Below are 16766 nucleotides of genomic sequence, written 5' to 3' on the forward strand. Positions count from 1 at the left end.
CTTGATGCCCAGGTGCCTCCTAATGAAAGACTTTTGCATTTTCTCTATCTCATTCCACGTTGATGGAGATATACTCCCACCCCATACCTCTACTCCGTAGAGTAGTGTCTGTATCACATATGCCCCAAAGATCATATTTCGTACTTGCCACCTTCTCGTATTGCTATTGTTGCACTCATTTTCAAATTGGAAGTATTTTGCCCATCCTGCATCAAGTCTCCGTTGCACACAGCTGTTCCATCTATTATTGGCGGGGATTTCAATACCCAAGTATTTGAATGAGTGCACTGTCTCAATGGGTTGTCCTTTATATAAGATTTGGAGGGGGCTGCTTGGCTGTATAGTCTTGACTATCATGAGTTTAGTTTTGTTGACATTAATAGCCATCCCACTCTCTGCACAAAATATGCTGAAGATATCCATCATTTTTTGCATCTTACTTTCACTATCAGTGAAAACAACCACATCATCTGCGTAAAGAAGCAACCAAATCACGAGACCTGCTAGATGAGGGCTGTATAACTCATCTTTACATGCTTCTTCATTCACCAACTCCTCAAGTCTATCAATGCATAGGCCGAACAAAGTGGGTGAGAGCGGACATCCTTGTTTTACCCCCATATTACTATAGAACTCTTGTGACATCCCATCCTTACATTTTAGTTGACATTTTACTTTCTCATAAAGTCTAAAGACAGCAAACCTTATTTCCTCGGGCACCCCTATGCATTCCATTCTCTCCCATAGCACATCCCTAGGCACTGTATCAAATGCCTTCTTAAAGTCAATGAAACAACAGAAGAGTGGCTTCCCCTTGAGGCGGCTTTCCTCCATCAAAACTCGAAGAGTGACTAGGTGATCCACTGTACAGTGTTTTGGTCTGAAACCAGCTTGTCCCATTGCTCTTTTATTTTCTTTCTCTGCCCAAGCACTCAATTTTGCCTCTACTATTGTGCTATATAGTTTGGCTAGAGTGGAACATACCATAATTGTTCTGTAATTTGTTAATTGATTGCGGTCACCCCCTTTGTAGAATGGTTTGATCCAATTCTCTTGCCATTCTGTTGGGAAACCATGCATCAAAGCCTGATTTAGTGCCATTGCTATGTGCCTTTGCGTGTGCTCATTGGTCCACTTAATGAGTTCAGCCACTAGGTGTAGAGTGTCTGCTGCCTTTCCATTTACCATTTTCTTGAGGCCATCTTGTACATCTTTCATGGAGAGAGAGAGAGAGAGAGAGAGAGAGAGAGAGAGAGAGAGGATCAACCTAAACCAGCGAGAGCAGACTAAGTAAGAGAGGGATAGAGGTATGGGGAGATTTATGGGACTGTGGGCAAGGCAAGTTGTATAACGACAACTCTCTCTTGAACATGTACATATTGAACAGATTTGACCTGCTCTTAGTTAAGGAACGTCAGAGACTTTGGGTTAGAGAAAACCTTCCATGGCTAGGCAGGCGGCTCCTTCTTGGCTACGAGGGAATTTAGGTGGGTGGGTCAACTAAATTTAACACCGGTCCCACTCATCCATGAGGGCTAGGAGGAAATGATTGTGAAGAGAGTGGGAAAGAAGGAAGGAGTCTCACTTGCGGCTTTCTCACATACACAATGGGGGAATACACACAAAGGTGGAGGCTAAAAACAGTTTTTATCTTCTTAGTTGTGAAAGCCAAAAGAACTTTAAGTACGAAAGAATAGGTGAACCCTATATGTGGGTCTCAAACCAAACTCAAGTAACTAAGGTGGTATACTAACTGAGCCACTAACTAGAGTACATAAAGATAGCTGTCATCCAGCTATTATTCATGGGGGGTGTACCAACCGCATCTGCAGCTAACAAGTCGGTGACATAAATGCACAACTATTACCCTGGCATATCACGAGTGGAGCTCGATATCTCAACACTCCCTCTCAAGCTCAATCCCAATTCTTGCACATCAAGCAGGTCTCTGAACTTGCGCAGCTTCTTTGCACCCAATGCCTTCATGAATATGTCAGCTACTTGATCCTCTGTGCTGACATAAACTAGATCAATAAAACCTACTAGAGCCTTCTTCCGCACATAGTGATAATGCACCTCAATGTGCTTTGTTCTAGCGTGATAGACTGGGTTATTTGCCAAGTGTATACTACTCATGTTATCACAATAAATGACAACTGGTCCATCTGTAGACTGATGCATACCATAAAGTAGCTTATGCAACCAAGCTGCCTCACATGCAGCCATTGCTGCACCCCTATACTTAGCCTCTGTGCTCGACAAGGCATATCCATACAATTGTGTCTAAACCCTAGTCTCATAAAATAGTCCATACTGTAATGTGGACTTCACATACCTCAGTATGCGTTTAGCCGCATCTAAATGCAGTTTCCTTGGAGCCTTTATAAACTGACTTACCACCCCAACATCATAGCTCAAATCTCGCCTGGTAATAGTCATATAAATCAAACCTTCTACTATGCGTTTGTACATAGTAGAGTTTTCCAGAAGCTCACCTGCATCTGCGCTCAACTTCACATTCTGCTCCAAAGGAACTGAAATAGGCTTATAGCCTGTCATCCCATATTTGGACAACATGTCCAATCCATACTGCCTCTGCAAGAGCCATATCCCACTTGTGGATCTAATCACCTCAATGCCCAAGAAGTAACACAGCTCTCCCTAATCCTTCATCTCAAACTTCTGCTTCAATAGCATTTTCACATGAAGGATATCTTCATCACTATCACCAGTGATGATCAAATCATCAACATAAATGACAAGCAGCATAATGCCTTTCTCTGTTTTTCTCACATAGAGTGAGAAATTTGCCTTGGAAATCTGAAAGCCAATAGTGACAAGATACTGTCCTATCTTGTCAGACCATGCTTTGGGTGCTTGCTTCAAGCCATACAAGGCTTTCTTCAACCTGCAAACAAACTTAGGATGAACAACATGAACATAGATCTCTTCTTGCAAATCACCATGCAAGAAGGCATTCTTTACATCCATCTAATGTAAAGGCCATCCCTTTGATGCAACCATAGTAATGACTACTCTTATGGTTGCCATCGTTGCAACCAGATTGAATGTTTCTTCATAATTAATGCCATATGTCTGTGCATACCCCTTGACAACTAATCTTGCCTTGTATCTATTCACAAAACCATCTGCATTGTGCTTCACCTTATAAACCCACTTGCAGCCAATTGCATTCTTGTCTTTAGGCAAAGGCACCAATTCCCATGTAGCATTTGCTTCCAAGGCATCCATTTCTTCATCCATGGCTTTCTCCCATTTTTCTTTTCCCATGGCTTACTTAAAAGAAGTGGGTTTTGGTTCAAGTATCACTTTGACCATATAGGCATAGTGAATGGTTGTAAATCCATCATATTTCAACCTATCCACAGGATATCTAGCTCTTGTAGACCTACCCAAAATAGGCTCACTACCAGGTGCTCTCAAAACATCCCTTGTCTTCCTTACTCTAGGTGTAACAACAGAAGGAAAACCCAACTCATCATCAAGGCTCTGTTCTGAGCCACTGGATGCACCATCCACATAAGAGTGACCTACATTCACATCAATCATGGGCTGATCTACTTCCTCTTTTCCTTTTTGTGATACTTGCATACCACTATCTGCATTGCTTTGAGGAGATCCTCCTGATCTCAATCTACCTGTTTATGGCGAAGTATGTGAACTACTGCTAGAGGACACTATAGGTCCACTAATATTTTGTGATCGCTGCTGTGAATTCTGTGCAGCATTACCATTTTGTGCAGCTACATCATCAATCACATTTACTGGTTTATACCACCTGCACATCTCATAAAAAATAACATCTTTGCTCACTGTAAACTTATGAGTAGAAGGGTTATAGCATCTATACCCTTTCTGCTGGCAGAGAATAACCAATAAAGATGCACTTCTCAGCTTTGGGATCTAACTTGGATCTCAACTCATCTGGCACATGAACATAGGCAATGTAACTAAAAACTTTCAAATGAGAAATATCTGGTTTTCTACAAGTATACCTCTCCTATGGCGTCATGCCATGTATTGTTGCAGTGGGAGTCCTGTTCATTATGCAGACTGCTGTAGCAACTGCTTCAGCGCAATAATAATCTGGCAGGTCTTTTTCGTTGAGCATGGCACGAGATACCTCTCCAATATGCCTGTTTTTCCTTTCTGCAAGTCCATTTTGCTGTTGGATATGGCTGCATGAATATTGCTGTTTTATGCCATGCTCCTGCAGGAACCTTGCAAACTCATTTGAGAGGTACTCTCCCCCTCCATCTGACCTTAGGCATTTTATTTGCAGGCATGTTTCTTTCTCAACCATAGCTTTAAAAGCTTTGAAATGCCCAAACACTTCACTTTTCTTCTTCATAAAATACACCCAAACTTTTCTATTGTAGTCATCAATAAAAGTGACAAAATAATGACAGCCTCCAATAGATGCAGCTTTAGTAGTCCACACATTAGAGTGGATTAATTCCAATGGCCTCTTACTCTCTTGAACATGTCTAGGTAATGATTTCCTTGCCTGTTTTCCAAATTTATAGGCTTCACATACCTTACGCATTTCTGCAACCTTAAACTTAGGCAATTTTGCATTAATATTTTGGGCCCGCATTAGTTTAGGTGGCTATACATTAACATGACCAATGCGTTTATGCTAGTTATCAATATCCTACCCTTGTTCTTCCCTTTTGATATCAAGCGACCTTTATTTTTCATATCCTCAACAAAGCATCCATGAGGATTCAATCTGACCTGCAAGCCCTGCTCAACCATTTGACCAACAGAAACCAGGTTCTTGGCGATATTTGGGACATGAAATACATCAGACAGGTATTTCTTTTTTCCATCCTACATAGACAAAGGAACTCTACCAATTTGCACAATAGGATGTGCAATATCATCACTAGTCTCCACAAATCTTGGTCTTTCCATTTTCCTTGCATCCTGCATCCATTCTGCATGACCTGTCATGTGGTTTGACGCAGCTGAGTCAACATACGACACAACATTGCTTTCTTTTGCACTTGTCATAGAATTGGTCATGTGCTGCACCATAAACAGATGCTCCTTTCTATCATCACCCTGTCTACTAGAGGATGCATAGTTGCCTTGCTGCAATTTTTCAGTCATGATGTCATTCTGCTTTTTATAGCAGTCTTTACCCATATGACCCATTTTACCACAGTAGTAGCATTCAACATTGCTGTTTGCATTTTGGCCTCTCTGCCATCCACCACGACCTCTTTGGCTCCCCCTGCCTCTAAAGTTACCACGTCCTCCTCCATAGGACTGGTTTTCTTGAATTTGTTGCATATTCTGATTTCTGCCACGGCTTCTAGATCGCCTGCTCTACCTCTTCTAGCATTTGAGTAGAAGACAGTTTCTTTTGAAGTTCGTCATCCTGAAGAAGATGCACCACCATTTCTCTGCTCTTCAGAAATTAGAAGAGCAATCAACTCCCCAAAATCCTGAAAATTCTCACGGATGGCAATGGATGTCTGGAATTGTGCGTAATCCTTTCCTAGACCATTCAAGGGTTATAGAAACTAAATCATCATCTTCCACTAGTGACCCGATAGAAGCAAGTGCATCTGCAATCTTCTTCACCTTCATGTGGTAGTCATTGATGCTCATATTTTCTCTCTGCACATTATGCAACTCCTGCTTAAGCTGCATTTTCCTAGCTTGCGTATTTGTGCTATACCTTTTTGTCAAAGTATCCCACGCCTCCTTCAGTGTGCTTACATCCGGAATATGCACAATCATAGAATCTGAAATACTGATAGACAGCCAGTACATAACTTTTCTGGCTCTCTCATGCTAGCCTTTAAATGCCTGCAACTTCTGTTGATTGGGAGCATTAGGAATATTTGGTTCTTGTTCAGCTCCAGTAATGAACTCCCAATAGCCTTTTCCCTTAAGGAAATTCGTTATTTTAAAGTTCCATGCTTGGAAGTTGTTCTTGTCAAGCTTTTCAGTGACAATCTATGAAAGAGCATCAGACGCCATTATAGAACACTACAAAATATTATGTCAGTACAAAAAAATGCAACTTCTGCCTCACAAGGGCAAATCTGCAAAACTGACGAAAGTGGTATTTGCCTACACAGTCACTTCTTAGTGACGATTCTGCATCAATAGCAATAAGAATGATTTTGTCACTCCCAATATCTCTGCGCACAGGCATACGATGTAATTTTTGCAATAACTTTTCACTGACCTGCAGAATAGTGGTTGCACAGCAAAAATAGTAACATAACTGCCCTCTCGCCACACCGCGAAGGGCGTCCCAATCTGAGATAGTGTACTCTTGCACTTTCCAGTTGTGCTACCTGTAGAGATTTGCTCCCAAACTCAAAAAGAAAGGAAAGCAACATTGATCCGCTTACTAGGACACTGCAAACTTGGTTTGCTTTCTTGAGCTACCACGAACCGTGCTCTGATACCATGTGAAGAGAGTGGGAGAGAAGGAAGGAGTCTCACTTGCGGCTGTCTCACATACACAATGGGGGAATAGACACAAAGGTGGAGGCTGAAAACAATTTTCCTCTTCTTAGTTGTGAAAGCCAAAAGAACTCTAAGTACAAAAGAATAATTGAACCCTATATGTGGGTCTCAAACCAAACTTAGCTAACTAAGGTGGCATACTAAGAGAGCCACTAAGTAGAGTACATAAAGATAGCTATCATCCAGCTATTATTCATGGGCGGTGTACCAACTGCATCTGCATCTAACAAGTTGGTGACATAAATGCACAACGGTCACCTTGGCATACCATGAGTGGAGCTCGATATGTCAACAATGATCACCCGCCTCAACAAAATGTGGTTCAAGAGAGATGATGAGAGAATGTGGTCCCTAAGGTTTACTAAAGTCTGGGGCTGGAACGTCTCGGGAGAAACATTATTGTCTTCTTTGGCAGATCCTCAACCGGGGTATTTGGACGGCCATTAGAGCCAAAAAGGTTGGCCATGGTAATGGATGTTGTAAATGGTGCAATAGAGCGTGGGAGGACATTTCGCATCTTTTGTTCTCTAGAGAAATCTGGGACCTAATTCATAGAGTTCTGGCTCCCTTTCCCTTAGTTACTCGGTTATCCTGCTTGGGGACTCTCCTAACAGGCCCCTCTGAACTAGAATGCCATCAGATCCGCAGGTCTCTGGCAATCTGGACTCAAAGATGTAATAAGGTGTTTAATAATGTTCTAATGGATACTGAAAGTTTATTTGAATCATTATGCTTGACTACAAGAACGAAGAGCTAATGTCAAAAAGCTCGGTCGGCTTCACCACCAATTCTAGGATTGCTTTGCTACTACTGATGAGAGGTTTGCAAATGAAGAAACAACTCTGCTGGATCAAGCGATGGCTCTGGCAAAGCTTGTGGAAGAAGAAAAAGAAGAATTATTCCAGAGCAGTCACACCTTGGCCCCCGTTGTCACTCTGGCTCCGCCAGTGCCTCCTTCGGTATCCCCCTCTTTAATATCTATGGGCCTAGCTGCCGTCCACTAGCTCTCGACACATGTGGCCACCCAATTGGTCACTCCCCCTTACGCTCACCCCTTTAAGAGGCCTGTTTCACGGGTGGACCCATCCAATACTGTATCTTATAAAGTCCATTGGGAATCATTGTCTGCAGAAGAATTCATGGAGCATCTATGCAATCCTTCTGCTTCTCCTCCAACTCCTACCGTCCCTGCTCTTGCAGCTAAAGATGAACCATTCTAAGGCAATGAATTTATTTGGCAGGCCTGCCCTAACCATGTTAGGCCTCCTTGTTTTCCTCCCATGCAAACTATCCCCTAGCTAGAACTATGCTCACTTTTTCCATTTGGTTCAACCATTTGGCCCAAACTTTGACTTCCTAACCAACTCTCCCTCTATTCTCTCTCTTCCAAAGTGTTTTAAACATTCATTCTTGCCACTTTCTAAGCAGTTAGTTTCAAGATATCTTCTTTCCACTTTTGCTTAGTCATTCTCTCTCCTCTTTGCTCACATTTTTCTTCCACATTCGAAAATCTCTCAGAGAAACTTCTGTCCAAGCTCTATTCATCCCTCTTCTCTTCCATTCTTTTTCTTTCTCTACTTATTTCACTCTCTCTTAGAAACTAAAGTTGCGACCTAAATCTGCTTGAAAGGAGTGAGAAAAACGGGTGTTCTCTCATTTTTGGTTCTTTCCTCACCTTTTTGGAGTCTAGAGAGTCACCTCCTAAACTTGTGACCTAAATCTGCTTGGAAGGAGTGAGAAAAACAAGTGTTCTATCATTTTCGGCTTGAAAGTTTTGTTTGTATTAAGTAGATACATTTTTGTATCACACTTTGTATGTTTTTTATTGTTACAAGAGACAGGGAAGAGGGAGAGATTGAGGTAGATGATATTTAAAACTAAAAGACGATTTTTGACATTTTTTTCTTCACTCGTGTAGGAGGGATATATATATATATATATATATATATATAGAGAGAGAGAGAGAGAGAGAGAGAGAGAGAGAGAGAGAGAGAGAGAGAGAGAGAGAGAGAGAGAGAGAGAGAGAGAGAGTATTTCGAACTACTATGTTGTTTTCTATTTGAGGGGATGAGTTAGACATTAAATAGTCATGGATTTCTTCATTAGTATAGGAGGGATAGATATAGGAGGTGAAAGAGAGAGAGAGAGAGAGAGAGAGAGAGAGAGAGAGAGAGAGAGAGAGAGAGAGAGAGAGAGATTGTATTTGAAACTGCTATGTTTTTTAATCTGTTTGAGGGGATGAGTGAGGGAGAGAGATATAAAATAGTCATTTTCTTTTTCCTAGTATATTAGGGGTAGATAGAGGAAGGGAGAAGAGAGAGAGAGGTTATATTTCGAAGTGCAAGGTTTTCTTCTATTGAGGGAATGATTGAGGGAGAGAGACAGAGATTGTATTTCAAACTACTAGGTTTTAGAAGTATTTGAGAAAGGAAGAAAAAGAGATCCTAATCAAAGAGTTTTGGGAGGGAGAGAGAGAGATATGATATTGATAATGTTTTCTTTGTTTGTGGAGAAACAGAGCAAGAAGAGAGCATATCGTAAACTAAGTATTTCAAAAAAATTTGATGTTTGTTTGTGTGAGGGGTACCTTGGAAGACAGATTGAGAGAGAGAGAAGTATTATATGTTTTTTGTAATAAAATTTTGTTTGTTTTTGTGAGAGGTTTAGTTAAAGGCATGAGGGAGAGAGAGAGAGAGAGAGAGAGACTTGCAAAGAAAGGGAAAGAGAGAATAGACGACATAAATTTGGAGGGTCTTTGAGAGTAGAAAGAGCTAATTTTAATCATATGGTTCAGGGGCAGAAACTATGGAAGTAGAAAATGATAAATATAGAAGTAGTTTATGTTAAATTACATGGTGCAGCGGAATAGAAACTAAACAAAGAATAGAGAGTACATAGCAAACTGGAGAGGAACAAACATTTCCTTCAATACTAATGTAGTACAGATGATGGCTCCATCCACCCATGCACTCCCACAGTGGAGCTTAGATGGCGATCTAGACAGATACTAGGTGAAGAGCTACTAGCTGGAAGATCTGATCTGATTCGAACTGATCTGATACAATGGACTAGGCAGGTCGCCTCTTTATAGCTATGAGGGCGATAGTCGGATCAACGTAGTAAGTGGAGTTGACCAGTCAACCTAGTCAATGGAACCGACTAGTCGTCCATGGAATATTCAAAGAATATTCCCTATACCATCGCCTCAGGGGCTCTTGCCCCTGAATCCCCACTAGGGGGGCCATTGGCCCCCAAGACCCAGCAAGAATAAGGGGCTCCCACACAATCACCTTTCTACCATCAACGAACTCATTGATAGACCTCATCTGACATGCAAGTCAGGATCCATCTAGTGTCTCGAGTTTGCACATGGCTTCTCCTCATATGGGGGCCTTACAACTTGAGCACCTTGTTGAGAATTGTGGTGCCATGAGCACATAATTAAAGGCTAAGGTATGGTATTGTAAAGAATTAAAGTAGCCACCCTAGGATGTGGACTACATGATGTGGAGATGTGGATTGAGGATATCCACAAGGAGAGATGTGGCTGAGAGGATCCCACATGGTTTGACTATTCTAAAGGCTCTCTCTATATAAGAAGCCTATCATGTATTGTTGAGTACACATTTGCAATAGATTGAGTGTTTCCTACCCTATGTCTCTCTTGTGGTGCTTTGATCCTCCTTGATCCCTCACTTTGTCATGGTATCAGAGCTCCCTTGCCTTCTGCTGAGGCATTGCGATCTGCTTATGGGAGTGTGATAGAGTGATTGAGTGTTCTCTTCCATAAGAGACTTTTGTTCATGTGAAGAATTTCTGTCCATTAGTGATACAATTCCATCATAGAGAGATTTAGGTACATTCTTCACTTCATCCTTAAGAGATTTTTCATTCATTCTTTCGTGAGAATGAGTGGTTGTCTGATTCCCTTTAGAAGAGTAAGATACTCTGAGAGTTGGATAGGGAGAGTCTGTTATTTTGAGAGAAGGTTAGCTTGCTCCTTTGCAACAAATACCTTTCCAATGAACGCCCATGCATGAGCTTCCTCTTCAAATGACCGCTTCAAAGGCAGCCTCAAAGGCCTTCTACACAGTGATGGCTGCCCGGCACCTCCAGCAACATCTACAATGGGCAGCATTCATCGACTGGCTCTCGACTCTTGGTGTCCAGCGGCCCCAACAAGCTTAGCCTTCTACGCCAAGCTTCAACTGCTGCCAGCAAATGGATTAACATCATCTGTCAGCCTGCCTATGTTGGTCCCTGATAAGAGGCTCCTATCACAAGCAAATCCCGAATCTGCAGTAGTAGTAGCGACTCCAGCTTCAGGATCCGTGCCGCCTCCAATGACCAGCTGCTCATGACAAAGCTCTATAGAGCCTCCACCCCGTCTACGCCTCTGTGTCTGCAACCTAAACAAAAGGCGTGACCTGGTTTATAGCTCCTGAGCTCAGTTTGCCCGCTCCTCCAAATGCCGAGTCACAAAGGCTTTGCAACAAGCCTTTGCTCCAAACAACTCCAAGTCTACAACGTGCAGCCTCACAAAACTCCATCGACGAAATCGACGCTCCTGCAGCACCATCAAAGCCATCGCTAGGCAACTCCACAGTGCGACAACCCACGCCTCACAGAATCTCACAGAGCCTGCTCTCTCAAGGTTGGATTACCTTAGGCCACCTGGAAATGCCACGTGGTAGATAAGGTGGTAACCTTTAACTGTGGTTAAGTTAATTTTTTGGGTCAGTTGAACCTTGGTACAGTTTGAGTAACTGTGGGTTAACCAAACTAGGGTAATAGGCCACCACAGTGCTACCTAAGCACACAACCTCTTGTTAAGCACAGTTTTAATTCTGCATGTGAATCCCTGTGTCACATCATCAAGGCCCCCTCTTCTTCACAAAAATTCAACAAGCCGTAACTTCCAATCCAGGAAGAATTTGCACAGACTCCAAAAAGGAAAAGTGATCGTCTTTTCAAAATCTACGTGATTGTCAAGTCAGAATCATTGTATGCAATTAGACACTGCTAGATGTGAAAGTATCTTCAACTGGTAAGACCTTTGCAATGGTAATACGCACCCCAACCGTTGAGAAGTTCACTGGGGAAGGATTCCACACATGGTCTACACAAATGAGGTATCTCCTGATGCATCAAAAGCTTTGGAAGACTGTAAAAGAAGAAATACCCACTGCACAAAATGATGCCTGGAAGGAAAAAGATGAAGCGGCACTATCACTCATTGGTTTGCACTTGGGTCCAAACATAATTCATCATATGGACTCCAAGGATCATGCCAAGGATGCATGGGATGAGTTGAACATAGTGTTTGGTGCAAAAGCCAAAAACCAAGAAATCTATCTTAAGATTGAATTCTATGGTATGCACATGGGCTTCAATGAATCCATGGCACAATTTGTCAACAAAGTCAAAAGCATTATGACCCAACTAGAGGGCATAAATGCAAAAGTAGGAGAGAAAGATGCACTTGCAATTCTCCTTAAAAGCATGCCTGCAGATTATAGTGCACTGACAACCACTTTGAAGAATTTGCCAGGTCCAAAGTTTGAGGAATGTGTATCCTCTCTTCTTGAAAAAGAAAGAGAGTTGAAGGCATCGACATCGACATCGACATCGACATCGACATCGACATCGACATCTACACGCAACATCTATAATGAAGAACAAGCACTATTCAGTAAAACATCAACGAAGTGCTACCATTGCGGAAAGATAGTCACTATCAAAGTGACTGTAGACTAAAGAACAAACCAAAGTGTCACCATTGCAAGAAGCTGGGACACAAGGAAGAAGATTGTAGATTGAAGAAACAACAGGTCAACTACATAGCATCATCATCAAGCCATGAGCCAAAAGGTGATATCAATGGAATGTATTGAGAAACAAAAACCTTGCCAACTTGCCTATATTTTGTAATCAAACTTGACCACTTGAGAGTAGCTATGAAAGCAGGGGAGGTATTGACATGTAAAAGCCACACTTTACCACCTTAAGTAGCAATGTATGCACTAAGGGGAGGTGATGGATTTGTAACTCACATCTGACCACCTTGCAGTAGCCAAAGGATCATGGCACCAAGGGGAGCTGTTGAGAGTTGTGGTGCCATGAGCACATAATTAAAGGCTAAGGTATGGTATAGGAAAGAATTAAAGTAGCCACCCTAGGATGTGGACTACATGATGTGAAGATGTGGATTGAGGATATCCACAAGGAGAGATGTGGATGAGAGGATCCCACATGGTTTGACTATTCTAAAGGCTCTCTCTATATAAGAAGCCTATCATGTATTGTTGAGTACACATTTGCAATAGATTGAGTGTTTCCTACCCTATGTCTCTCTTGTGGTGCTTTGATCCTCCTTGATCCCTCACTTTGTCACACCTTGGACCACTGGTGGTTACCAGGAGGGTGGGGCATTGATGATATCTAACACTCCCCCTCAATGTCCACCCGTAGGTGAACTACCTCCTCCGCTCAATGCCGAGTCTCTAAAGATGACCCTGAAGCTGATCCTTCCCGAGTGCCTTGGTGAAGATATCTGCTCCATTTTGCTCTGTTGGACAGTAGACCAATTCCACTATCCCGTCCTCGATCAAATCATGCATATAGTGATACTGAATCTCTATATGTTTTGTGCACGCATGAAACATTGGATTTTTAGCAATGGCCATGCAACTTTGATTGTCGCACCTCAGCACAATTGCCTCATCCTCTTGCACTCCCATGTGCCATAAGATCCTCCTCAACCACACTACACATGCAACAAAACATGCTGCCTCGTACTTACCCTCGGTAGAAGACAATGCCACTATTGGTTGTTTCTTACTGATCCAAGAAAAGATGCCTGAACCTAAAGAGAAACAATATCCAGAATTTCCTAGAATAAATGCCAAACTCAAAGACAAAGTACAAGGTAAAGAAGACCCCAGTTAAGAGGTTGTGGGAGAAGCCAACTGGTTATGAATATGCCAAACAATTAGGATTTTCAGAATTCTTATCTTGCAATTTGCATCTATATGGTGAAGGTGATTTTTTTGTTCAGAAAGATTGACCTTTTGTAAAGGGATTAGACACTGCCATTAATTTGGTAAGGCCTTCCCAAAATGGCTTCCAAACTGAAAATAGATAAGTTTGAAGGAGAGGGCTTCCACACTTGGCAAACAAAACTGAAGTTTATTCTCATGAAAAAGGGAATATGGAATGTAGCAAATGGAAAAGAAACTAAACCTACAACTAGAGAAGAAGCTTCATGGCTTCCAAAAGATGAAAAAGCACTTGCTATAATTGCTCTTGGTTTGAGTGATTCCTTTATTCATCACATTGATGGATGTGAGACTGCTGCTCATGCTTCATGGACTCATCTTAAGCATGTGTTTGGAGCACAGGGAAGATGCTCTAAGTTTAGCTTGCTTATCAAGTTCTTTGACTTAAAATTGGATAGAGGGGAGTCCATCTCTTCACATCTAGATTCAATGAAGAGCATTTTGACATAGTTATTTGGCATCAAGTTGAATCTTGATGAAGATATTGTAATTGCCATCTTACTTAGAAGTCTCACTAAAGAATATGGCACTATTGTAATAACACTCACCAATATTCCAGAGATAAGTCTGGTAGAAATTGAAGCATCACTCTTGGTGGAGGAGAGAAAGATCAAACAAAGAAGTGATTACAAAGAGGGGGCATATTACAAAGAAGGGGCATATTTGGCCAGAAGCAACTTAAGCGACTTCAAGGGAAAGAGCAAAATGAAATGTAACTTTTGTGGGCAAATCTGGACACTTTGAAAAGGAACGTTATGCCAAGAAGAGATGTTCAGCCAATCTTGTTGAGGAAGCAGAAACTGAAGAAGAAGAAGAACCAGAGAATGTCAAAGTTCTCATTGCTTTTACAACACCCAAGTCAAATCTGACAAGGGTAAGGATCCATATGTTTTCTAAGTTATGTGTGTGGGAGGTCAATAATGGTTCTCTACCATGGATAGTCCATCCTTAAAAGATTGTTAGTCTTTTGAGATTTTTCCTTGTTGGACTCATTGGGCTTTACATACATAGTCAATGTCCATCTCCCAATAGTAAACCAAGAATCCTAAAGAGTGAGTCATAGGTTGGGGCCATGAGTGCTACCACATCATGGTGGGCAAGCCATGGAGCATCCCATGTACTACTGCTGAGGGATGAGGTCATCAATTTGTGGGGGGGAATGAAGGGGCAAATTGATGTGTGTGTGTGTGTGTGCCTATGGGCTTGGAGTCCTATGCAAGAAGTGTGTGGGTGTAGGTGTGCTAGAAGGTTCTAGTTAGGTGTGTCAGGTTGGTGTGATGAGTGAGTGATCATAGGAGGTGATTGATTGAGATAATCAGGGAGATGATTGTGGATCTGGGATCTACCTACATGGAGGCAGTTGCCTATATATGTAACCACTCTTGGAATAAAGATTTACATTTTTGCCTCATTGCTTCTTCCATGGATTCACAGGCTCTCTCTTGTTCCCTTCCCCACCTATTACAACTCCATTCCTACCTAAACCGCCTTCTATTTGACTATGCGCTTGGTGCACCAATCACTACTCACCTAAAGGTTGATTTTTCCAAAATCAACTGCACCTCGTGTTGCAAAATGGGTTCTCGACCATCTCCATTGCTTGGATCTCTTTCTGAGATAGACATTTTCCAAGTAGCTACATACATCAAGCAGAAGTTGAGAGATGAATAGATTTCTAAACACAAGAGTCTCTTTCTGAGAAATTTTATGAAAGAAATTGAAGGAGAAAGGGAGGTTGCTGAAGTACCAATAACCATCACATGTCTTAGAACTAAACCGTTAGTTTCAAAACCCACACAAGAGTTGAACCTAGGAACACAAGATCACTGAGCTATGGTAGTGGTAAGTGCCAATCTGTCTATAGCACAACTCAGACTGGCAAGGGATTTATTTGTCAGGCATAAGGATGTGTTTGCATGGAGTTACAGAGAATTGAGAGGAGTTCCTCTCGAAATATGTCAGCATAAGATACCTTTAGTTCCAGATGCTAAGCCAATCCGGCAGCAAAGGTATATAACGAATCCCAATTATGCCAAGCAAGTCAAAGCCAAGGGATCAACTTTTACAAGATGGATTTATATATGCCATCGACCAAAGTGATTGGATATTTCCTATTGTGGTTGTGCTTAAGAAAAATGGAAAACTCTGAGTCTATGTGGACTAATAAAAATTAAATTCCCAGAGAGTAGTCCCAGATCCATTTCCCATACCTTTCGATGATGGAATTTCGGATCAAGTTGCAGGACATGAGATGTACTCATTTATGGATGCCTATAGTGGGTATAATCAGATTACAATGGCTCCAGAGGATTAATCAAAAACTACTTTTATCATATAGTGGGGTGCCTATGTTAGAATATAAAGTCAATATGAATCAGTTTGGTGTGTTCTAGTGTGAGTTCTAGTCTAGTGTGTCTTATGGATGCCACGTGTCACATTGGGAGTTATCCCATATGCATAGGTGTTCATGTGTGTATGCTCTTATATAAGAGTTGTCCTTGTCTAGTGTCAAATCAATCAAGTATCAAGCTACAAGCTCTTTGGTCTACATGTGAGTCCTTTCATTTTGGTTCATTGCTCTAGTCATTTCATTTCCATTTCATTATGTCTCTCTTTGAGTATCACTTCCTCTCTCCCAAGCCTACACACTCTCTCTATCTACCTCTCCACCATGTTCCTTTATGTGGTATCAGAGCCTCATTTCCAATTCCCCCTTCTTCTCACTCTACCTAGAAGATGAGAGAATCCCACAAATGGAAGCTCCCCTCTCCTCAAAGGTAGAGCTCCCTTCCAATCCTTAGCCTCACTATTGTTTGGAGATTTTGGAGGAGGTGATCTACATTGACCATCAGCTACCCCTTCTACTCGAACCTATGCCTCGCCATCGGTTGCTCCTTTAGCAGATGCAAATCAGATGTACTACCAGCCATACAGTCATACAGACTGTACGGACTGGTGCACTGTACGATAAGCATGCTGATCCATTGTATAAGCCTGCCCACCTCCCCATAGAGCCTTCCTGCCTATCCTCCTTGGAGCTGCTACCCTTGGGACTACTGCTCACACACCTACCCTCGCCATTAGCCTCGGGATTGCTGCCAATAGTAGCTTCTTCTGCCCTCAAAATGCGCACCCAAACCTGCCCGCTCATGACTCAGTTGTAACTTGCATTCTCTACTACCTTTTCCATCTTAG

This window comes from Dipteris shenzhenensis, chromosome 32, assembly GCF_047967505.1.
Source record: "Dipteris shenzhenensis isolate YYH24624 ecotype China chromosome 32, Dip_SZ_1.0, whole genome shotgun sequence".
NCBI classification, from domain to species: Eukaryota; Viridiplantae; Streptophyta; class Polypodiopsida; order Gleicheniales; family Dipteridaceae; genus Dipteris; species Dipteris shenzhenensis.